Source organism: Bufo gargarizans, chromosome 2 (genome assembly GCF_014858855.1).
Source record: "Bufo gargarizans isolate SCDJY-AF-19 chromosome 2, ASM1485885v1, whole genome shotgun sequence".
NCBI lineage: Eukaryota > Metazoa > Chordata > Amphibia > Anura > Bufonidae > Bufo > Bufo gargarizans.
Genome location: NC_058081.1, coordinates 48,027,860 through 48,052,925, shown reverse-complemented (window position 1 = coordinate 48,052,925; position 25,066 = coordinate 48,027,860). Strand labels below are relative to the sequence as shown.

General features: G+C 48.1%; 2 non-coding genes across 2 annotated transcripts; both read right to left on the bottom strand.

Moving 5' to 3' along the window:
- Window positions 1-1,682: 1,682 nt before the first annotated feature.
- Window positions 1,683-1,756, bottom strand: TRNAT-AGU. The gene has a single exon. It is a non-coding gene; the product is annotated as a tRNA-Thr (tRNA).
- Window positions 1,757-10,060: 8,304 nt separating this feature from the next.
- TRNAI-AAU lies at window positions 10,061-10,134 on the bottom strand. Its single transcript has one exon. It is a non-coding gene; the product is annotated as a tRNA-Ile (tRNA).
- Window positions 10,135-25,066: the final 14,932 nt, after the last annotated feature.

Here is a 25,066-nt window from a genome sequence, read left to right as displayed (position 1 = left end):
GCGGTGGCTGCGACGGGGTCACTACTGCACGTGCCACCGTACCAGCTTCAACTGCCCTTCTGGTGCTCGCCACTTCACCAGGTTGTACGGCAGTGCTGGTACTAGGTCCAGGGAGGGCTGCGCTGCTGGTGTATGCTTCACCACGTAATCCGACAGCACCAGCCCCACTCTGCTGCTCTTGAAGCGGATCCTGCGCAACCTGTGGTCTAGCGACACGGGGCCGGGTACGCCTGGTGGTATCAGGGACCTCAGCCTCCTCGTCCGAACTTTGGGTCAGAGAGCCACTGCTTTCTACAGGTTCGTATTCTGACCCGCTAGATTCATCAGATGAGGGTTCCCACTCCTCATCCGACTGGGTCAGAAGCCTGTAGGCCTCTTCAGAAGAATACCCCCTGTTTGACATGTGGGCAACTAAATTTAGGGGTATTCCCTGAGACTACCCAAGAAAAAAAAAGCAAGCCTGTCTTACAAAGGGGAGGCTAGTGAAGTACCGGAGGCCGCTGCGGTTGATAAAAAATATCAAAACTGATTTTTTTTATCGCCGCAGTGCGTGTAAACTGATTGTGCAGTGATCAAAAAAAAAATTTTTTTTGTCACTGCGGTGGGGCGGGTGTGGGCGAACGCACGTGTGGGCGACCGATCAGGCCTGATCGGGCAAACACTGCGTTTTGGGTGGAGGGAGAACTAAAGTGACACTAGTACAATTATAGATCTGACCGTGATCAGTTTTGATCACTTCCAGATACTATAAAAGTACAAATGCTGATTAGCGATACGCTAATCAGCGAATAACGGACTGCGGTGCGGTGGGCTGGGCGCTAACTGATCGCTAACTACCTAACCAAGGGACCTATACTATACCTAAAACCTAACGGTCAATAACAGTGAAAAAAAAAAGTGACAGTTTGCACTGATCACTTTTCTTTTCACTTGTGATTGACAGGGGCGATCAAAGGGGTGATCAAAGGGTTAATTGGGGTTCAGGGGGGTGATCAGGGGCTATAGTGTAGTGTTTGGTGTACTCACTGTGAAGCCTGCTCCTCTGCTGGATCCAACCGACGAAAAGAACCAGCAGAGGAGCAGGCAGCCATATAACAGATCATATTTACTAATATGATCTGATATCTGGCACTTTGATTGGCTTTTTTGAAAATCATCAGCTTGCCAGCCGCGATCATTGGCTGGCAAGCTGATGACGAAATGGTCCTCTTCGAAATGCCGGCGCAAACTGCGCATGCGCGGGCCGCATATCGCGTCATCTCGCGTCTCGCGAGATGACGCGTATATGCGTCGTTGTGCGCAGCGCTGCCGCCTCCGGACCGCACATCTGCGTTAGGCGGTCCGGAGGTGGTTAAACAATGCCTCCGACACATTCCCATAAAGGGTTTGTCCAATCCTCCTTTGAGGCAGGGGCTACACGGTGAAAAAAGCCACGTAGCTCGAGTGGATACGGAAAAAGCCGCGGTGTGGAGCTGTTATTGCCGTGAGACTACTGCAGGTGAGATGCGGTATTACGTGGCGCCCACTATAATGATGAAGAAAACAGATGAGAAGCAAATCCCCGGCTGCACTTCCGCCTCTCCCCAGCAGAGATCAGTGTTCTGCTATAAATGATCTGGGATTTCGGGACAATAAATGTAATAAATCAAATTCTAATAAAACGGTATAAAGTGACAAACACAAGGCACTGCTGAGATTCGAACTCAGGATCTCCTGTTTACTAGACAGGCGCTTTAACCAACTAAGCCACAGCGCCAGGTACTGACCAGCACAAAGCAGTTTCAGATTCCTCATTAACAATGATTGACTACTACTCCCAGCATTCACTTATTTGTACTATCCTTGTGGCATTTCTAAATGTACACCTGAGACAATCCTGCCAACGCAGCGCGGACACGAGCAAAGTCATTCCTATGTTCACACCTCCTGAGAACTACAAGTACTCGCTGCCTCTCATCTACTCTTTACAGAGCCTCAATTCCTCCATCCAGCTGCAGAATAGTGAGTGCAGCTCTGGAGTATAATACAGGATGTAACTTAATGATTTTCCTATTTCATGACGTAAAGTCATAGTTTTATTAAAGACACGGAGGCGAGTATTGCTATCTCCTTCTTTACTTCCACCAATAGCAGCAAAGGAGAAATTAACATAATCAAAACAATAAAGGACCCTCCCCTAACAGGTCCTATAATAAGCCGTGTCCTCTTCATATCTTCCTCTTTCTTTGAATGCACGACACCAACCGCCAACCATAACCGAAAACGAACCGAACTGGAACTGGTTCCAACACCGACCACTCTGGTCCCTCCAACTGAAGAACTCAAGCCAACATGGCGAACATCTCAGGAAACCTGGAACAACACGGAATGCCATCTGCCAAGGAGCTTTCAACCTGAAACAGAATAAAGAATATAGCCAGTGTAAACACATGGGCACAAAATGCGCAATCTCGACCCTATAACGGTCGTACATCAAAAGGTCGCTGAAACAAAACCATAATAAACCTTAACGGTAAAACGTCATAAATAACAATAAAGACAGTGTAACAGTCAATAACAATAATACCATAACAATAGGGGGGGCAGGAGAAACCTAGGGCGGGCAATACTCGCCTCCGTGTCTTTAATAAAACTATGACTTTACGTCATGAAATAGGAAAATCATTAAGTTTTACATCAAGACACGGAGGCTTCGTATTGCAAGTTCAAAGCTGCTCAATAATAGCTGAAAACACATGAGTTGGAGGACGGAAATAAAACTCTGTGAACGTCGTGGCCCTAGACCAGTCAGCCAGACGCAGAATGTCCTCCAAACGAGCCCCCGAAACCGCCAGGGCAGTAGCAGCCGCGCCCCTGGCCGAGTGAGCGGTAAAGATCGTCGTATCAATCCCTGAAAGGGACATGACCCACTTCATCCAACGCGCCAAAGTGGGACTGGTCACCGGGCCAAAGGGATGGCGAATAGAGAGGAAAAGCTGCGGATTGTCCGCAGAACGGTGTGACCGAGTGCGCAACTCATATTCCCGTAAGCAAACAACAGGACAGAGCGCCGGAGAAGACGGAAAACTGGGATAGGACACCGACCGAATATTGGTCTTGGTACGCCGCGTGATGTTAAAAGTAACACCCTCGGGCGTAAAGGATCTGGCATCATGATCCAGAGCCCTGACATCAGAGACCCTCTTACAGGAAATCAGGCAAAAAAGGGTCAGCAATTTGGCCGAAAGCTGACGGAGGGAAAGAGCCGCATTGTCGGGCCAGGAAGAGAGGAAAGAAAGGACCAGGGAAACATCCCACGTAGTGGTGAAACGTGGCCGAGGAGGCCGAGCCAAACGCGAGCCACGTAAAAGTCGAGACACCAAAGGGTGTTGACCAGCAGGAACGCCATCAAATCCCTGATGAGTCGAGGAAATCGCAGAACGGAACAAATTGATGGTCCGATAAGCTTTTCCTGCTTCAAAAAGAGATGTCAGGAATTGCAACAAATGGGTTACAGATGCCGAAACGGGATCCAGGTCCAGATTTTCGGGTGCCGGGAGCCCAAGCGTTGTCCAGGAGGCGTCTAGTTGCCTCCGAAATTCCCTCGACCTCACCTGGAGTCCTGAGATTCGGCACGCCAGAAGTTGAAGGGAGCCGTCGACCAGGAGGGGATGTGGGGCACCCAGCGGGTCCTGGAGGAGATCCGTCCGCGTCGGGAGTAGGAGAGGTACATCCACCAGGAGTTCCAGGAGAATCGGGTACCAAGCTTGAGACCCCCAGAAGGGGATCACCACCACCAATTCCGCCGCCTGACGACGAGTCTGTAACAGCATCCTCGGAATCATGGCAAACGGCGGAAACGCGTAATGTAGGGCTGCCGACCAGTCCTGGAGAAACGCATCCACCGCCTCTGCTTCCGGATCCGGACGCCAACTGAAGAACCTGGGCAGGTGAGCGTTGAGACGGGACGCGAAGAGGTCTATGGAACAAGGACCCCAGATGTCCGAGATCGTGGAGAACATCTCCGGATTCAACCTCCAGTCGCTGCCGTCCGTGAAGCATCGGGAGCTCCAATCCGCTCGGTAGTTGTGAAGACCCGGAAGATACTCCGCTTGAACCATGATGTCCCTGGAAAGACAGTAGGACCAGAACTCCTTCGCCAGACGGGCTAAGGTGGCCGATTGAGTGCCGCCTAGGTGATTGACGTATCGGACCGCCGACACATTGTCCATGCGTAGACGGATGCATGCATGAGCTACGCCCCTGGTGAAACTCCTGATGGCAAACGAACCCGCTAGAAGTTCCAGAGCGTTGATGTGAAAACGGGTCTCGGACTCCGACCATCGACCCCCAGTGGAGATACCCTCGCAGTGGGCCCCCCAGCCTTGGAGACTCGCGTCCGACTCTACCGTGAATTCCGGTTGGAATCCGAAAATTGCTCTGCCGTTCCAGGCCTCCAAGTTGCTCAACCACCAACGGAGTTCCTCCTGAGCTTCCTGATCCAGAATCACCGCGTCTGCAAACGAGGCCCCGGCACGGAGGTGGGCGATCTTCAGGCGCTGTAAAGCCCGATAATGGAGTGGAGCGGGGAAGACAGCCTGGATAGAGGAGGCCAATAGCCCAATGATGCGAGCCAGATGGCGCAGCGATAGGGAGGGAGTAGAGAGAGCATGTCTCAACTCCTTGCGTATCGTCCGTAACTTCTCTGCAGGGAGACTGAGGGATTCCGCGACAGAGTCCACCGTGAAGCCCAGAAACTCCATACGTCGAGACGGTGTGAGGCAGGACTTCTCGAGATTGAGTAGAAAACCCAGACCCGTCAGCAGATCCGAGGTCCACTGGAGGTGTTGTAACAGAGACTGCTGACATTGGTGCATAATGAGGATGTCGTCCAGGTATATGACAAGACGCACCCCCCGACTCCGCAGCCAGGCCATGACTGGGCGCAGTAACTTGGTGAAGCACCAGGGAGCTGAGGAAAGGCCGAACGGTAGGCAAGTGAAGCGCCACACCTCGCCCTTCCACAGGAAGCGAAGAAGGTCCCTGGAGGAGGAGGCAACCGGAACCGTCAGATAGGCATCTTTGAGATCCAGCTTCACCATCCAGTCCCCCGGAATCAGCAAGTCCCGAAGGAGGTGAATCCCCTCCATCTTGAAGTGGCGATAGCGCACCACAGAGTTCAGAGCCTGGAGATTTATGACTGGACGAAATTGTCCCCCTTTTTTCTGAACTAGAAAAATGTGGCTGAGAACGCCCCTTCGGGTAGTAGGGGCCCTTTCTATCGCATCCTTGTGCAAGAGGGAAAAAAGTTCTACGTCCACCAGCTCCCTGTCCGGCAGCGCCCAGGGAGGGGGAGACAGGATAAGTTCTATGTGGAACCCTTGCACAGTGTTCAGCACCCATGGATCTGAAGTGATGTTGGACCAAACGTGGGAACATAGACGGAGTCTGCCCCCTACACGAGGGGAGAAAGAAGTCCCCAGTGGGGAAAGACTTACCGAAGGATTTTCTGTAGTTCGGATTTCCTCTAACCGACCTGGAACGCCATTGGCCGCCTCTGGCCGGGAAGAACGAGGGGGGATTCCTTTGGTCCTGGAATGGAGGCCTCTGGTTGAAGGAGCCTCGGCCCGAGCTGCGGGCTTGATAACTGGAGCGGCCGGACAGACGGCCCCTACCACTGCCGGCCCTAGTGGAGACCCGTCCCTGAAATACCCTTTTCATGGAGGACTGGGCCTTGTCCAATGCGGTGAATGCTCCAACGTACCTGCTGAGGTCCTTAATAAAGGAATCCCCGAACAGTTGACCCTGAGCCTCCTTCCCTGTCTCAGTGAGTGCCAGGTTAGCCAATTTTGGGTCAATTTTAAAAAGAATGGCTTTACGCCTTTCAATGGACAGGTAGGAGTTAGTGCTGCCCGCGATGCAAATGGCTCTTTGGATCCAGCCCGTAAGCTCCTCCGGATCGACCGGAGAGCCGTCCACTCTGGCCGATTCGGCCATCTCAAAGATCTTGGCGAGGGGACCAAAAATGTCGAGGAGCTTGTCCTGACAGCTCTTTATAGCGGAATCTAGCCCTTTACGGGGATTCCATCCGGTTTTAGCCAAGAACTGCGTCATCTTTTGATCCACAGATGGCGTTTCACAGACCTTGTTGGGGATCAACGGTCTGGGGCATTCCGCACAGAGCTTGCTGCGCGCCTCCTTGCTGAAAGGACGATGCACCCAATGCTCCAGGTAGTCGCTAACGTGAGCTACCGGCATCCACTCCGCCGACCTAGGGTGGTGGAGGGCATCAGGGTCAAATAGTGGGTTGCCAGAAGGATCCACCAGGCTAGAAGCCGCGTTGGGGGCAGAGGTGGATGCGCCCACGGACCCAGATGTGGACGGCCTAGGGCCTGAGGTACTTGGAAACTCCTGTTCCATCTCCAACTCCCCATCAGAGTGGTCATCTGCCTCCGCATAAGCCTCCATGTCAGATTCATTATCAGAATCTATGTCATCAGTTTGTGCTCTAGCACATTTCCACGTTCGCGCCCTTTCTGCCTGGCGCGGTAAGGCTCTTTTGCGCGATCTAAGCGCGCTATCCTGGGTGGCTTGGATCACACCAATCAAATTCTCCTGGGCAGGAGGTTCAATGGTAGGCTGCGGGTTAGTGGGTGTAGGCATTAGAGTAGAGGGGCCTGGAGCATGGGCAGATAAGGCCTGAGATATGGTCTGAGAAATCATTGAGGACATGGAGCCCATGGCCTCTATAATGGCACTAGACACTGAGCGTTGTAGCTCCAGGGCCTGTGCGCTCATGGCTGTCAAGCTGGGGTCCCCCGAGGGTGGGGGGGGATTAGGCCCAGGGGGAGAGCGGTCTGAAGACATGCTATAGATTATCTCAAACTAAGGACTAATTGCTGGGCAATCGATGGGGGCACCTAGTCTAACAGTGCCTAACAGTGGCGCCTAATCTGTGGCCGAAAAAACTAACCTATCTAGGGGTTAGTCACCCCAAACGCCGCAGGTAGCAGGAGCCGATCCGGAGTTGAGCCGAGCAGGGGAGCACTGCTGAATGCTCCGAAATCTCGCGATAGGACGGGCGGGGGCTCCCAAGATGGCCGCCGAGATCTCGCGAGATCTCGGAGCCGCGGGAAGCCACAGGAGAGAAAGCCCGCCGAAAGCCTATGCCGCCGGAGACCCGGGGGAAGGAATCGGAGCGGCGCAGAGGTAGGGGGAGAGGAGGGTGCTAGAGAACACACCCCAAAGTGAAAGGATGAGGGGAAAAGAGCAAATGCCAAGGCAGAGGGGAGAGAGGAAGGGGGGGGACGACCCCCAGATGCAGGCCGCAACAGGTGTATGGGGGATAAAGCAATACAGGGATAAGACCCCACAACAAAGTGAAAACAGGGGGGGACCCTGCAACAGGTCAGAATAGCATAAATATACTAGGCCAGTATTGAAATACAAGCAAAGACACAAATGCTTCCTGAATCAAAAATCACATAATCAAATAAATAAATAACTTATCTCTGGTGGAGCAGCAAAGAAAGAGGAAGATATGAAGAGGACACGGCTTATTATAGGACCTGTTAGGGGAGGGTCCTTTATTGTTTTGATTATGTTCATTTCTCCTTTGCTGCTATTGGTGGAAGTAAAGAAGGAGATAGCAATACGAAGCCTCCGTGTCTTGATGTAAAACTCAGGATCAGTACAGGATAAGTAATGTATGTACACAGTGACTGCACCAGCAGAATAGTGAGTGCAGCTCTGGAGTATAATACAGGATGTAACTCAGGATCAGTACAGGATAAGTAATGTATGTACACAGTGACTGCACCAGCAGAATAGTGAGTGCAGCTCTGGAGTATAATACAGGATGTAACTCAGGATCAGTACAGGATAAGTAATGTAATGTATGTACACAGTGACTGCACCAGCAGAATAGTGAGTGCAGCTCTGGAGTATAATACAGGATGTAACTCAGGATCAGTACAGGATAAGTAATGTATGTACACAGTGACTGCACCAGCAGAATAGTGAGTGCAGCTCTGGAGTATAATACAGGATGTAACTCAGGATCAGTACAGGATAAGTAATGTATGTACACAGTGACTCCACCAGCAGAATAGTGAGTGCAGCTCTGAAGTATAATACAGGATGTAACTCAGGATCAGTACAGGATAAGTAATGTATGTACACAGTGACTGCACCAGCAGAATAGTGAGTGCAGCTCTGGAGTATAATACAGGATGTAACTCAGGATCAGTACAGGATAAGTAATGTATGTACACAGTGACTGCACCAGCAGAATAGTGAGTGCAGCTCTGGAGTATAATACAGGATGTAACTCAGGATCAGTACAGGATAAGTAATGTAATATATGTACACAGTGACTCCAATAGCAGAATAGTGATGTCACGGCCATGGCCATGACCGTGACTCCTGAACCGCATGCGGTTGTCAGCGGTTTAGTTTGGTTGTCAATCACAGGTGAGGGCTGTGGTATTTGCCTCACCTGTGGTTGCCGCTGGCAACAGTATGTATGTGGCAGCATAGCAGTCTGAGCTGTATTGTGGCAGCTTGCTATGTTGTGCATGCGGTTGCACCTAGCAACCTTTCTGTTAGGTGTGTGTGTGTATGTTATGCACTTCGTATGTTTGGTGTGCACTGTGACTCTTCCCTTCACTGTGGCTGCCCGTGACAACGTTTGGTTTGGATGTGTACATGTGGTGGCACTGTCTCGGCCTTCTGGCTGACTCCCAGGACATGGTTGCCACCCATGTCATTGCCTGCGGTAACAGCTACAGTGTTATGTGCATTTGTGCACTTTCCCCTTTAATGGGTTTTCTTCCCTTCCCTGGTGTGTGAAGGGTTATTTCCTTCCTAATGTGTGTGTGCACTGGGTGTGTCTGTGTGGGTGTGGCTACATGGGCTATAAAGTCTCAGTCCAGATCAGTTGTCTGGAGGGGTACTCCAGGCATGTTGCTGGAGTCGTCCTCCTGGTATCCTGTTACCATCCTTCTAGTAAGGGCCAACCTTCCGGTCATAAATCCATAACCTTGATGTTTTGTTGATGTTCTATGTCTTTGGTTTTTAGTGCAGCTATGGATGTCCTGGTTCCTGAGTGTTCTTATGTGGGTGCTGTTTGTCTTTGTTTGTGTGGACAGCGTTTTCTGAGCTCGGGTTCCAGTCAGCAAGGCTGTGGCAGGTTAGTGTGGAACTGTTGGGTTCACCTGTCATATCCGTAGATCTGTTTATGTTCCCCATCTCCATGCTGCTTGGCCAGTAAGACTCCTGTTCCTCCGTGCCGAGGAGGAACAGGTCGTCTTACCCTGCTCCTTAGTTCAGAGCCATCCTGAGGGCTTGTAGGGACTATTAGGTTCCAGAGTATGAGCCTTCCTACCATCAGGGTCGGCTCATACGGACAGGAGACAGGGTCAGTGTTAGGGACGCAATAGGAGGTGACCTGCTCCCTAATTCTGTTGCCCTGGCCGAGTAGCGACCAGACATCTACTGGCACCGCACGGCTGAGGATTTTCCCCATCCTCAGCCGTGACAAGTGAGTGCAGCTCTGGAGTATAATAAGCAGCATAATTAGAGTGGATTAAGGCTAGGTAAGGTATTAGCGGTATGTGGCTGCAACATGAGTTGCAGTGTCCGATCATGTGGTGTAACGGCAGACCGCTGTGACGCTGAAAGTCCAGGAGAGCATTTCGTGCCACGTAGGAATGGCTTAAATGATTGCACAGCTTTCTTGACTTTACCAGAACTGTGAGAGGGACAGTAAACTTTTTCAAGAAATGTTGGACCACAAGATTAACCCCTTCTTGACCCATGACATAATACTACCACTAATGGGCTAGCTTGTAAAACGGCTAGGGCAGCGCTAAAGCCCGCCCATTAGAGCCGTGATGTTGCCGGAAAGATTGCTAGGCGGAAGCCTCTGCCTAGCAGTGTAAAAAAATATACAGCGCAGGGCAAGCGAGAGCATCGGAGTATAAAATGCTGCAATGCTCATATCAGGGGGGCCTAAAAATGGGGGCACTTCTGGTTTCAGCTCTGAACCCGGACAACCCCTTTAAAGAAAACAGAAAACCAATGGCCCGTACGGGGATCGAAGCCGCGACCTTGGCGTTATTAGCACCACGCTCTAACCAACTGAGCTAACCGGCCAGCTGTCTGCCTAATGGGATCTCCCTCTTTATTATCTGGTCACATGATCCAGGAGCAGTTTCAGATTTCTAATTAACAAGGATTGACTACTACTCCCAGCATTCACTTATTTGTACTATCCTTGTGGCATTTCGAAATCTACACCTGGGACAATCCTGCCAACGCAGCGCGGACACGAGCAAAGTCATTCCTATGTTCACAACTCCTGAGAACTACAAGTACTCGCTGCCTCTCATCTACCCTTTACAGAGCCTCAATTCCTCCATCCAGCTGCAAAATTGTGAGTGCAGCTCTGGAGTATAATACAGGATGTAACTCAGGATCAGTATACGATAAGTAATGTATGTACACAGCGACTGCACCAGCAGAATAGTGAGTGCAGCTCTGGAGTATAATACAGGATGTAACTCAGGATCAGTACAGGATAAGTAATGTATGTACACAGTGACTGCACCAGCAGAATAGTGAGTGCAGCTCTGGAGTATAATACAAGATGTAACTCAGGATCAGTATATGATAAGTAATGTATGTACACAGTGACTGCACCAGCAGAATAGTGAGTGCAGCTCTGGAGTATAATACAGGATGTAACTCAGGATCAGTACAGGATAAGTAATGTATGTACACAGTGACTGCACCAGCAGAATAGTGAGTGCAGCTCTGGAGTATAATACAGGATATGACTCGGGATCAGTACAGGATAAGTAATGTATGTACACAGTGACTGCACCAGCAGAATAGTGAGTGCAGCTCTGGAGTATAATACAGGATGTAACTCAGGATCAGTACAGGATAAGTAATGTATGTACACAGTGACTGCACCAGCAGAATAGTGAGTGCAGCTCTGGAGTATAATACAGGATGTAACTCAGGATCAGTATATGATAAGTAATGTATGTGCACAGTTACTGCACCAGCAGAATAGTGAGTGCAGCTCTGGAGTATAATACAAGATGTAACTCAGGATCAGTATATGATAAGTAATGTATGTACACAGTGACTGCACCAGCAGAATAGTGAGTGCAGCTCTGGAGTATAATACAGGATGTAACTCAGGATCAGTACAGGATAAGTAATGTATGTACACAGTGACTGCACCAGCAGAATAGTGAGTGCAGCTCTGGAGTATAATACAGGATATGACTCGGGATCAGTACAGGATAAGTAATGTATGTACACAGTGACTGCACCAGCAGAATAGTGAGTGCAGCTCTGGAGTATAATACAGGATGTAACTCAGGATCAGTACAGGATAAGTAATGTATGTACACAGTGACTGCACCAGCAGAATAGTGAGTGCAGCTCTGGAGTATAATACAAGATGTAACTCAGGATCAGTATATGATAAGTAATGTATGTACACAGTGACTGCACCAGCAGAATAGTGAGTGCAGCTCTGGAGTATAATACAGGATGTAACTCAGGATCAGTACAGGATAAGTAATGTATGTACACAGTGACTGCACCAGCAGAATAGTGAGTGCAGCTCTGGAGTATAATACAGGATATGACTCGGGATCAGTACAGGATAAGTAATGTATGTACACAGTGACTGCACCAGCAGAATAGTGAGTGCAGCTCTGGAGTATAATACAGGATGTAACTCAGGATCAGTACAGGATAAGTAATGTATGTACACAGTGACTGCACCAGCAGAATAGTGAGTGCAGCTCTGGAGTATAATACAGGATGTAACTCAGGATCAGTATATGATAAGTAATGTATGTGCACAGTTACTGCACCAGCAGAATAGTGAGTGCAGCTCTGGAGTATAATAAGCAGCATAATTAGAGTGGATTAAGGCTAGGTAAGGTATTAGCGGTATGTGGCTGCAACATGAGTAGCAGCGGTAGCAACCTGGCATGGCAGTAGATCAGCTTTTTATGGGTGATAGCAGCAGTAGTAGAGACAGATGCAAAGTGTTAATAGTGGTGGCAGTAGGGGACCATCACCACGGAGTGGTTGCTGTAGTGGTGGTGGGTGGCAAAAACAGCAGCAGATGTTAAATTGATACATGTTGGCAGGCAGAAGGCAGAGGTTCCATGATGGTGGCCGTGGCATGATGGCAGCAGCAGCAGGTGCAGTCATCGTAAGGAACATGATGGTCGGCAGGCAAAAACATGGTAGGCAGGCAGTAAGTGGCAAGATGGTCATTTTAACAAAGGTGATGTTTTGGACTCTGACACGGGACAACTTGGTCCTTCTCTCTAGTATGTGCAGTGTCCAGCGGGTTGGCACGTCACCGATCATGTGGTGTAACGGCAGACCGCTGTGACGCTGAAAGTCCAGGAGAGCATTTCGTGCCACGTAGGAATGGCTGAAATGATTGCACAGCTTTTTTGACTGTACTAGAATTGTGAGAGGGACAGTAAACTTTTTCAAGAAACGTTGGACCATAAGATTAACCCCTTCCTGACCCATAACGTAATAGTACATCATGGCGGCAAGTGACTTGTCGCATTTTGACTTACTATTATGTAATGGTGACCGGAGCGGTGCCCGCCCAATAACTGCAGAGGACCGGCAGTCACTGAGAGCCGGGCCCCTGCTATAAAAGCCGATGCCGGCGGATTAACCCCTTCTATATCACGGTCAGCGCTGATCACGGCATAGAAGGGGATTGCTGTCAGTGAAGGAGCCCATCGGGTTCCCGTCAACGCAGAGATGGTTGAGAAGGCAACCCGATGCCTTGCTAAGGAATAAGGACCTGACTTCTATGGAAGCCGAGGAGATCCAGCCCCAGCCCCGTCTCCTAGTCAAACTGTTCGTGTACTACTCTGTGTAATACACTAACAGGCAATGCATTACTATACAGATAAAACACCAAAGATTAAATACCATAAGTATCTGGCATGGAATCATACATAAAACTCCTATCAAGCTAGAAAAGCTACCACGCAAAAAGTTTTTTATAAACTTGAAAAATTTATTGAGTAATTTACATATATATCACATAATTATCATAAAAAACATATAGCAGCAGACATGGAGAAAACTGGAGTATGACAAATATACTCAGCTCCGTGCAATTATAGATCGCAATATAAACATATGTTAGGCTCGGTATACAAACATGCAATTCACCGCTCGACACTGATGATGAGGAACGGTGACATCTGCAAAGTCTAACAATAATCATCAAGGTTACTGACCCGGCCTGGAGCGTGCCGCCCGACGATCGTTTCGCTGTGCGCTTCCTCGCGGGGCATGAAGACCTGGCCAATCCCTCCCTCCTATATACCCACCCCGGTTTCAAGATAAACCAATTGATGAGTATTATACTAACAGCCTATCAGTCATCAAATAACTTGTTGCCGCTTCCCGATGTATTCAAACTCTTTATGACTCGATGACGCAGCAGACTATGTCATGCATCACGTGATCCGTCACATGGGGTAAAGACTATGTCACCTGGTGTATAATACACTAAAACATGGAGAGCAAGTGCATAATGGTGATTAATTCATCCGAGCTTATTATCCCACCGGCTGTGAAATTGCATGACGGAATTGACATCAATAGACTACTATAAGGTCACTAAAAAGAGGAGAGATATGGCACATAAGTATATATGAAGAACCACCATACATTATCACGGCATGGCTAATACTACAGTACACATTGAACTGCTAAGGCTACTTTCACACTAGCGTTTTTCTTTTCCGGCGCTGAGTTCCGTCCTAGAGGCTCAAATCCGGAAAAGAACTGATCAGTTTTATCCTAATGCATTCTGAATGGAGAGTCAGTCCTTCAGGATGCATCAGGATGTCTTCTGTTCAGTCTTTTTGACTGATCAGGCTTTTCATAAAAACGTAGCATGCAGTATTTTTACCTCCGGCCAAAAAGCCTGAACACTTTGACTGAACGCCTGATCAGGCTTTTTTCCCATTGACTTGCATTAACGCCGGATCCGGCCCTGTGTGTTCAGTCAAAACGGATCCGGCTTTTGCATGTTAAACCCGAAAAATGTGAAAAAAAAGTTAAAGTCCATAAATGGCGGATCCGTTTTTTCCAATGCATTTTTCCATTGTGATCGAAAGCCTGATCAGGATTCAAATGTAATCCGTTTTCACACGTTTTTCCGGATTCGGCGGGCAGTTCCAGTGTCGGAATTGAACGCCGGATTAAAACAACGCTAGTGTGAAAGTAGCCTAAAACATCTGGTCCTACCTGGTGGTTCAAGATGATCCTAATTCATAGAAGCAAAGGGGAGAATCTATAAGAATGGAGCAAAGCTATTATTATCATTTAACCCTAACGGGGCCATAGATTTCAACATATAGATCCAACGTGTTTCTCGTTGGGCTAATAGTCTAATAGTCTCTTCCGGTTACCCCCTCTCGAGGAGATCTTCACATACGATCAATCCCAAGGAAACGCAATTCAGATCCATCGCAATCATCTGCTGCCTTGAAGTGCCTATGTATGGTTGTGAGTAATTCCACATCCGTGATGTCCCTGGCAGATTCAATAGCCAGCACATGCTCGCGGATACGTTTCTTAAATTGACGGGAGGTCATTCCTACATATATTTTATTACAGGGGCAAATAGCCCAATATATCACCCCTGTCGCGGCACAGTCAATAGGATAGGTGATTTTAAATTCCTTTTGGTGTGTGGCATCCCAGAAGATCTCACTCCTATCCATATTGACAGACCACACACTTCCCACACTGTTTATTACCCCAGCGAGGGCCTCTTGATCCAAAGGGGTTGGGAGAGCGTACCACATAGTGGCTCTGTACCAGGTGCTCTTTTAAATTCTTTGCTCTCCTAAAGGTAATACTTGGATGTTCTTTCAGTTTATCCCTTAATTGTGGGTCTAATTTTAAAATGCCCCAGTGTTTGGATAATATGTTGGTAATCTCCCTGCTTTTATTGTTGAAGGTTGTAATAAATCTAACATCCTCTGTGGTATTCTTACATTTTTTATTTTGTAACAAATCAGATCGTCTAGATTGTCTTGCTCGTCAGTATGCCTTTTCGATAGATCTCTCCGTATACTTCCTAGCTTGGAATCTATTACGTAGATCCTCCGCTTGTGTCTCAAAAAGTTGGTCAGTAGAGCATATCCGCCTCGCTCTTAAGAACTGCCCCACCGGGATATTATCGATCAACCTCCTTGGATGCGCGGATTCTGCTGACATATTTGTCATACTCCAGTTTTCTCCATGTCTGCTGCTATATGTTTTTTATGATAAATATGTGATATATATGTGGATTACTCAATACATTTTTCAAGTTTATAAATAACTTTTTGTGTGGTAGCTTTTCTATCTTGATAGGAGTTTTTTATTTAATTGTATTACAATACAGATGTATTGTAATGCATAGTAGAGGTGATCAGACCCACAAAAGTTGAAGTCCCAGAGTGGGACAGGAGTAAAGTTAAAAAAGTCAAAAAAGTGTTTTTAATAATGAAAAATGAAAAAGTTTCAAGTAAAAACAGAAAAAAACACCCCTTTCCACTGATTTTATAATAAAAAATAGAAAAAACAGACATATTAGGTATCACTGCCTCCGCAATGACAGGCTCTATAAATATATCACATAATCCAGCCTGTCCGATAAACACCATAAAAAATAAAAATAAAAACTGTTTCAAAAAAAGCTATTTTTGTCACCTTACATCACAAAAAGTTCAACACCAAGCGATCAAAAAGGCGTATGCCACCCAAAATGGTACCGAAAAAAACGTCACCTCATGCTGCAAAAAATTAGCCCCTACATAAGACAATCGCAAAAAAATAAAAAATAAAATATTGCTCCCAGAATATGATGACACTAAAACATTATTATTATTTTTTTCAAAATTGCTTTTATTCTGTAAAACTTAAATAAATAAGAAAAATTATACATATTAGGTAGTAACACATCCGTAACGACCTGCTCTATAAAAATATCACATGACCTCACCCCTCAAATGAACACTGTAAAAACAAATAAAAACTGTGCTAAAACAACCAATTTTTTGGTCACCTTGTCCGATAAAGTGTAATAATGAATGATCAAAAAATGATATGTACCCAAAAATGGTACCAATAACAACGTCAACTCTTCTTACAAAAAAAACGAGCCCCTGCACAAGACGATTGGCAGAAAAATTAAAATAAATGGCGTTCAGGAAATGGATTACATAATGCTTCATTATGTGTGCGCATCTTACTATCACGCTCCAGTGATGGAATTAAGGACGGTAGGTCGTCCTTGTAACTAGGATCCAGCAGCGTGGCAACCCAGTAATAAGCACAAGTTAGAATGTGGGCAACTCGGCGGTCATTGCGGAGAAACTGCAGCATGTAGTTGCTCATGTGTGCCAGGCTGCCCAGAGGCAACGAAAAACTATCCTCTGTGGGAGGTGTGTGGTCTGTGTCCTCTGTATCCCCCCAGCCATGCACCAGTGATGGCCATGAGCTGGTCTGGGTGCCACCCTGCTGTGAACATCGTTCCTCCTCCTCCTCCTCATCCTCCACCTCGTCATCCTCAAGAACTGTGCCCTGGCTGGACATCTGTGTACCTGGTGTTTGTGGGTGCAGGAACCCACCCTTGGAGCCACTTGTGAATGACTGGCCTGTATCCCTATGAATTGATCCCATTTTCTTCTCCTCCTGTGCCACATCCTCTTCCATCATCGCCAGCAGCGTTTTTTCAAGTCAGCATAGAAGTGGGATAGTTACGCTGAGAACAGCGTTATCGGCACTGGCTATGATGGTGGAGTACTCGAAACAGCACAACATGGAACACAGGTCTCACATGGAGGCCCACCAGTCATTGGTGGTGAAGTGGTACTGTTCCGCAGAGCGACTCACCCATGTGTGCTGCAGCTGAAACTCCACTATCGCCTACTGTCTGGCTAGCATGTGCAAAGTGGAGTTCCACCTTGTGGGCACGTCACATATGAGGTGGTGAGCGGGAAGGCCAAAGTTAAGCTGCAGCGCAGACAGGCAAGCAGCAGCAGGGTGAGAACGTCAAAAGCGCGCACAGATGGCCCCGCAATTTCTGCAGCAGCTCTGACATATCTGGTTAATTTTTAAGGAACCGCTGCACCACCAAATTCAGCACAAGCACCAGGCAAGGGATGTGCGTCAAACCAACTAGTCCCAGAGCTGCTACGAGATTTCACCCATTAGCGCACACCACCAGGCCGGGCTTGAGACTCACTGGCACCAACCACTCATCGGTCTGTTGTTCCATGCCCGTCCACAGCTCCTGCGCGGTGTGGGGTTTGTCCCCCAAACAGATACGTTTTAAAACTGCCTGCTGTCGTTTACCTCTGGCTGTGCTGAAGTTGGTGGTGAAGGTGTTACGCTGACCGAATGAGGAGCTGGTATAGGATGAGGAAGCAGAGTAAGAGGAGGAAGAAGCAGGAGGCAAACTGAAGCGCCCTGCAATCCTCGGTGGTGAAAGGACATGCGCCAAACTGCTATCTTAATCAGGCCCAGCCGCCAATGCATTTACCCAGTGTGCTGTAAGGGAGATATAACATCCCTGACCGTGCTTACTGGTCCACCTATCCGTAGTTAGGTGGACCTTGCTACAGATGGCGTTGCGCAGTGCACAACTGATTTTGTCCCCCCCACTTGGTTGTGCAGGGAAGGGATGGCTCGCCTGGACAAGTAGTGGCGGCTGGGCACGACGTACTGTGGGACAGCCACCGCCAAAAGGCTTTTAAAACTCTCCATATCCACCAGACGGAATGAAAGCATTTCAAAGGCCAGTAATTTTGAAATGCTGGCATTCAGGGCCAGGGATCGTGGGTGGGTAGGGGGGTACTTCCTCTTCCGCTCCAGTGTTTGGGAGATGGAGAGCTGAACGCTTCCGTGGGACATTGTGGAGATGCTTGGTGACCCAGGTGTTGGTGTTGCTGGCAGGTCCTCTGTTTGCTCCAGAGGTGGATGAAGAGGCCGCCGAGACTGCAGTAGAAGAGGAAGCAGGAGGAGCCAGATACCTTTCTTGATTTTTGAGGTGTCTACTCCACTGCAGCTCGTGCTTTGCACTTAGATGCCTGGTCATGCAGGTTGTGCTCAGGTTGAGAACGTTTATGCCTCGCTTCAGGCTCTGATTGCACAGCGTGCAAAACCACTTGTGTCTTGTCGTCAGCACATTTGTAACACCCCAGAGTTGTGTTACGAAACTCTTTTACCCCGCTACAATCTGTTAAAAGTATTTGCCTTGTCATCTTGTGTAATTTCACATAATATTCTCACAAATGTGCATTGAAAGCCTTGTTACATGCATATTGCTGTAATTTCCATGTTCACCAGAAGGTGGCAGCAATGTGTTAGCAGGGACATAATCAGTTTCAGTTTAGTGTTTTTAAAACTGGAATAGTTCATTCCAGTTTAGCTCCCCCCACTGTGAGCAGAAGTGGGCTGTGCCCATATCCTGCCTCACGGGGAGGGAAGGAAGTTAGTGTGAGTGTGCCAGCCACCCCTTCTAGGGGAAGGCTGTGCGAGTAGGAGCTCCCAGATACAAAGCCAGGATCTTGTCTCGACTGAGACATTGATCATCATCCCCAGCTTGAGCCCTTGCAGCCACAGCCGGTAGAAGTAAGCAGACAACTCCAGTTACAGAAAGAACCATACCGTGAGAAGCTAACTGTGAGTACAGACCAGAGACCCAGGAGAAGCCATATTCTTCCTCAGCTAGTCAGTCCCCAAACAGCAGAAGATAGTGCAGAAGCCAAATTCCTGCCACAGTTTAGAGCAACAAGCAGACGTCCTTTCCTGCAAAGATCCAGGTACATGAGAGAGCAGAAGCATAAATTCCTGCCAACCATTGCCAATACCTGCTGGGACCTAAGACTAAAGCTGTATCTTGCTTGGATGAAAGCTACAACTAGTAAAGACAAGTTTGAACTTTATCCAAGGTCTGGATCTAAATTTCTGCTGCAAATCCCTCTATTACTCCTACTAGCACCACACAATTTATTGCAAGTGAGCCAGGATCTAGCCTGGGGCGTGAGTTATAACACCTTGGAGGGCCCTGTGACAGTACCCTGCGCACGCTGCAATTGGCGTCACAAACAAACTATAGACTATTATACCCATATCCTGACCCACTGCATAATTTGGCGTCCATGTAACCGTACTACAGTCCTGCTCTATTGCATTTTTGGCGTCACAAACCGGATTGGATTGAATTGTGTGCCTACCCCTGCTACAACAGAACCGGATCCAATTGTGTGCCAACAGGATCAAATTGCATGTTTAACAGTACTGCAAGACCTGAGAATTGTGCCAAAACCCTAATAAATTACTTTATTGCTTTGTTACTTTGCCAGAAAGTGCTATCCAGTGCGCACCAGCAGTCCAAGGGTTAATTCACCATATTTCTGTAATGGCGCTGCTTCTTCATGCCCTTTAGAAGCGGGAAAACACAGTAACGCCCTCTTAGAAGCGCAAAAATGCAGAATACGCCCCTTCAGAAGCGGGAAACCTAAATCCTGCCCACCAAAAACTCTGTTCTACAAGCCCAGGGAGTGAAGACTCCTCCCCTCAGGCTCCACCCTTACCTCCTGCACTCTTCATGACAGACGAAGCAAGAAAGATGGCCGCCAACCTGGAAACCAATATGGCTGCCGGACTCAAGCCCACTTCTGCGGAGGCGATGACTCCGACTAACAAGGCCCCGGAGAGGACAACTACACTTGAGCCCTCACCGCCTGGCCCACTGACCAAAGCATCGGCACTAGAACAAGCTACGACTACGTCACTCATCGCAGTGACCATCGCACAGCAGGATGGGGCTCCGGAACCGGCCACCCGGCTGCAACCTCGGGTAGTAACCAACCAGTTCCCTGAGGCCTTGGTCCAGCCTGCAGCTGCCCCTACACCGCGCCCCGTGGTCCCGGAACAGGTCACCGTACTCCAGGAGGTCCCCATGGTGATCCCTGAACTCCCTGCGGCCTCAACTCTACAGGTGGGGCAAATAAATAACTTAGTACTGACTTTCAATCCCAGAGCACAGGGATACGTCTTACCCAGAGAAGTCCATAAGGTGTCCCTTAGGCTTTGGCATGGCGGAGGCAGCCAAAGCTCCCACTCCGCTGCCCAGAGAGAGCACTCCTTCCCTGCTGTCACCACCACTGGCGATACCTTTTCCAGAGCCACTACAGCCATGAGTTCTGCCCCAGCAGGAGTTCCGGATGTACAGCAGCTCACCGTAGCTTTTACCAGCCTCACTACCCAGACAGCTCCATCCAGGGGCGTAGCTATAGGGGGTGCAGAGGTAGCAGCCGCTACCGGGCCCAGGAGCCTGAGGGGCCTAAAGACCCTTGTGCAACATAAGAAGACACTGGTATTATAGAAGGTGTATGCAAGTTACACCTCTGGCTGGACAGAAGGGGTTAGGTTAAGAATTTGGTATGGAGGAGAGGGGGTGCAGTTTCAATTTTTTGCCTCCTGCAGCACGAAGGTTTGAGGGAAGGGGGGCCCAAGCTGAACTCTTGCACCAGGGCCCATGAGCCTTTAGCTACGCCCCTGGCTCCATCACAGAAGCCAGCCTGAACTACAAGATGCAGGAGCACCCTCTTGTGTTCCTCAACAGTTCCTGTAGTGATGAAGAGGTCACCTGGCAGGATGACCTTGTCCGATGGAAAGCCCACAGGTGGAGTACATTACAGGACTTGCTAAAGAGAGCGGAAGAATGGAAAAAGATAGAGAGGATGTTTACTGGAGTAGATGACTTGTCAGAAAGAAGAAAACGCATAAAAACATACAAATAAATTGTGGAGGAAAAAGAGCACAGCAAAAGGGAATTGTATGAAGCCTCCAAGTCTTCTCAGCCGCCTGCTGAAGACAGCACACCTAATATGACTCTATCAGATCCAGCAGCCACTGAAAGTGACCTATCTACCAGTGAGGTGTCCACTTATCCTGCTTCACGCACTCCAGAGCCACCACCGAATCCGGAGCTCTTTGCTATGAAAGACCAAGGGTCCGTCCTTTATTGCTGTCCAGAAAATCTGTCACCTACAAGGAAAAAGCCAAGACTTATAGAGGATCTTCCAGAAAAGGGTGAAATTACAGTTCCAAGTTCTGCCACAGAATGCCACCAGGAGATCGCAGATGAAGTTTCTGCTAGAGTTACAGCTGCTGAGAGCACACAGTTCAGAGAAGAACTTTTGCGACCTCAAATATGGGACCCAGGAGGAAGATTTCAAGACTTTCCTGTGAGGAAAACTACCCACTGTGGCAATTACCCACTACCTTGTGTGGATTACAATTAACTCTATCATTCCTGTGGATTACAATTGACTTTTTACCGTTTCCAGAGTATTCTACATTAAGCACTTCAAGCAAAAGGACTCAAGTTATATTTGAGCATACTCTTGCACTAATAAATTTGCACTATTTTCTAAAAATGGTTTACTGCAACGTAAAAAGCTTGCACCCAAAGGAAAGACTCAAACGTATACCTGAGCTCTTTGTGATTCATACTGTAATGTTTTTGCACTAATTTCATTACCAGTTTACAGGTTGTGTAACGTTCAAGAATCATATGCCCATTGTGTGTATTCTTTTCCAGGTGCCGCAATGTGACCTCATGCACTTATTGTGATAATTGCACTTAACTTTGCACTTAACCAGAAATGTAGCAACTTACTCCAGTGTGCCTTACTTTACAGCTCTTGTTCTCTTCCCCCTTTATACGGACTGCCAATCTGGATGCTTAATACTAATGGCCTACACCCGGTGTTATATACCCATAGGTACCCAGGGTAGGACCAAGTGGTAAGTCCTGGCAGGTCTAGTTACTACACGGGTAACCCCGCTGCTTCGGGAATGGTTAGAGGAGTTTTTGACCCCTCCTTCCCGTTTGTTATATGTTCAGGATTGCTCCAATCCTGAGGTGTCTTCCAGGAGTTTCATGGGATTATTATACACTCCTCCTGTGTGTCATGAGACGCCAGGGCGCTCACTCTCCTCAGCACCACCGGCGTCCTGTTTCTGCGCAGGAGCGAGGACGCGCACTGCGTCCTCGTTTCCTTGGTGATGGGGGCGGGATGGACTCAGCTGTTCTTCCTAGTGCGGGTCATGTGGCACAGGTTGCCTGTTAATTTAGGTTCCTGGCGATTGTTTGATTCCTGTATGCCTACCTGATCCTGTTCCCTAACGATGCTCTGCCTGCTCCTCCTGTACTGCGCATCCCTCCTGGTATTCTGAACTCGGCTTCCACTTGACTATTCTTTGCGGATTCCGGTTGTACTTCATTGCTCTCGTGGTATTTGACCCCGGCCTCTCCTGACTATTCTCTGCTTTATCCCTCTGTACTACGCAGCTCTCTTGGTATTGACCCGGTCCGTTCACAATCCGTTATTTGTCTTGTCTGTCCTCCGAGCACATATCCTAAGTTAGGGACTGCCGTCCAGTTGTCCCCTGTCATCAGGACTCGTGAGGCAAGTAGGCAGGCCCAGGGGTGAGGGTGGAGCGCAGTGGTCACTATCCTCCCCCTTCAGTGTGTGTGTACGTGACCGTTACAGATTAACAGGTCCAATAACCACTGTATTATGAATCCTCTGGTGACCCTGACTGACCATGTCTCTAATCTGGGTGTAACCTGATGAAGGGGAGTGTTTCATCCCCGAAACGCGTTGTTTCTTATTAAAACAAAAATAATCTATCAAGACTGATCATACTGGTGAATTCGCGCCGATGCAGAACTTCTTCTTCTCTTTACCCACAAATTCTTTTGGAGGGACTGGACATCCCAGCCAAGAGATCACAAAATCTGCGGCTGCAATCCTGGTTCAAATGGTCTTGTTTTCATTAAGTTTACAGTAGCGTTGTGCCTGCCGGAGCACAACCCTATAAGGTGAGTTTGGATATTTCTCACTCTGATATCCCCATCCGGGGTTTTGAACATACTACCCTATTGTGTGCTCTTCTTTCTCTTTTTTCCCTTGCTCTCGAGGGAAATCTAGATACGTCCGTGTTTTATACATGTCTCTAATCTGACGCAGATGGTGCAGGAGCTAGGGGAGAAACTCTGTTCTTTTGAGCTAGGACAAGGTTCCTCCATTCCTCAGGCCTCCAGTCCGCATTTAGAGCCCCAGATTAAGCTCCCAGAACCCTTTTCTGGAGACCGGAAAAAGTTTATCTCCTTTAAGGAGAATTGCAAACTTTATTTCCGTTTGCGCCCCGTGTCCTCTGGCCCCGAGAGTCAACGCGTGGGCATTGTAATTTCCCGACTACAGGGTGATCGCCAGGACTGGGCATTCTCTTGACCTCCTGGTGCTTGTTGTTTAATATCAGTGGAGGTTTTTTTCAGGCCCTGGGTACCTTCTATGATGAACCAGACAGGGCTCTGGTAGCCGAGACGGCTCTAAATGCACTGGTTCAGGGCAATCTACTTGCGGAGGAGTATTCCACCCAATTCAGAAGGTGGTGTGTCCCCTCAGGATGGAACGAACCAGCCCTTAGGAGTCAGTTTAGGTTTGGTCTGTCTGATTACTTAAAGGATCTTCTAGTCAGTTATCAACTTCCAGAGACCTTAGAGGAGATGATGACCCTTGTTGTCCGACTTGACCAACTGGTTAGAGAGAGATGACAGGAACGACAGTTCTCTTCTCAGATGGTGGCCGAGCCTGAGGCCTATCCCAGAGACAACGCTGAGGTCTCTACCGAAGAACCCATGCAGGTTGGCATGACCCGAGGGAATCTTTGCCGCAGATGTTGAGTGTGCTTCTACTGCGGAGATCCTGACTATTAGATCAACCAGTGTCCTAAGAAGGTCCTCTCCGTCAAGTCCCATGAGGCAAGGCAACCTAAAGACCAGGTACTCCCTGATTTTACTAAATGTAAGCTTTTGGTACCCATAACGATTTCTCTGGGGGTTAATAAATGGTCGGGTAAGGCCTTTATTGATTCTGGCTCAGCGGCCAGCTTTATTGACTCTGAGTACGCTGTTAAACTGGTTATTCCAATGTTTGCTTAACCTACACCTATCCATGTCATACATATTGATGCTACTCCCCTGATTGGTGGTATGGTGAGGTCATGTACCTCAGAGGTTCCTCTAACTGTGGGTGTGTGCCACTCTGAGAGATGTTCCCTTTTAGTCCTGGAGAACTTACCGGTTGAGGTGGTACTAGGGTTGCCTTGGTTCCGATTACACAACCCCACTATAGATTGGTCCAAGGGGGAGTTGGCGAAATGGGGACCTAAGTGTGACTCGTGCTTGTCCGTGGTACAGGCTGGGGTCTCAGTAAAGTCTGAAACATTACCCACAGTCGTTAGGGAATATTCTGATGTATTCTCATCACCAACTCCGGAGGTTCTACCACCCCATAGACCTTATGATTGTGCCATAGAGTTAGTAGAGGGTGCCAAGTTTCCTAAGGGGCGAATTTATAATCTTTCTAAGCCTGGGGGCAACCTGGTTTTCCAAAATTGACCTGAAAGGGGCATATAATCTAATCCGAATCAAAGAGGGAGACGAATGGAAGAAGGTGTTCAATACTCCGGCAGGACACTTTGAATATCAGTTTATGCCTTTTGGACTCAGCAATGTCCCAGCTGTGTTCCAAAACTTTATGAACAATATTCTTAGGGAGTTCTTAGGTAAATTTGTTATTGTCTATCTTGACGACATTTTGATATTCTCTCTTGATTTCAAATCTCATGTGTGTCATGTTAAATCAGTTATCCGCTAAACAAGATAAATGTGTCTTTGGTGTACAGGAGATACTGTTTCTAGGGCATGTCCTGACTCCTCACGACTTCAAGATGGATCCTGGTAAGGTACTAGCAATTAAGCAATGGGTAAGGCATTCATCCTTAAAGGCCTTACAACGGTTCTTAGGTTTCGACAATTACTATCGTAAATTTATTATGAATTTTTCTGTAATTGCTAAACCGTTGACCGACCTTACTAAGAAAGGGGCGGATTTGGAGAATTGGTCTACTGAGGCCTTTTCTTCATTTGAAA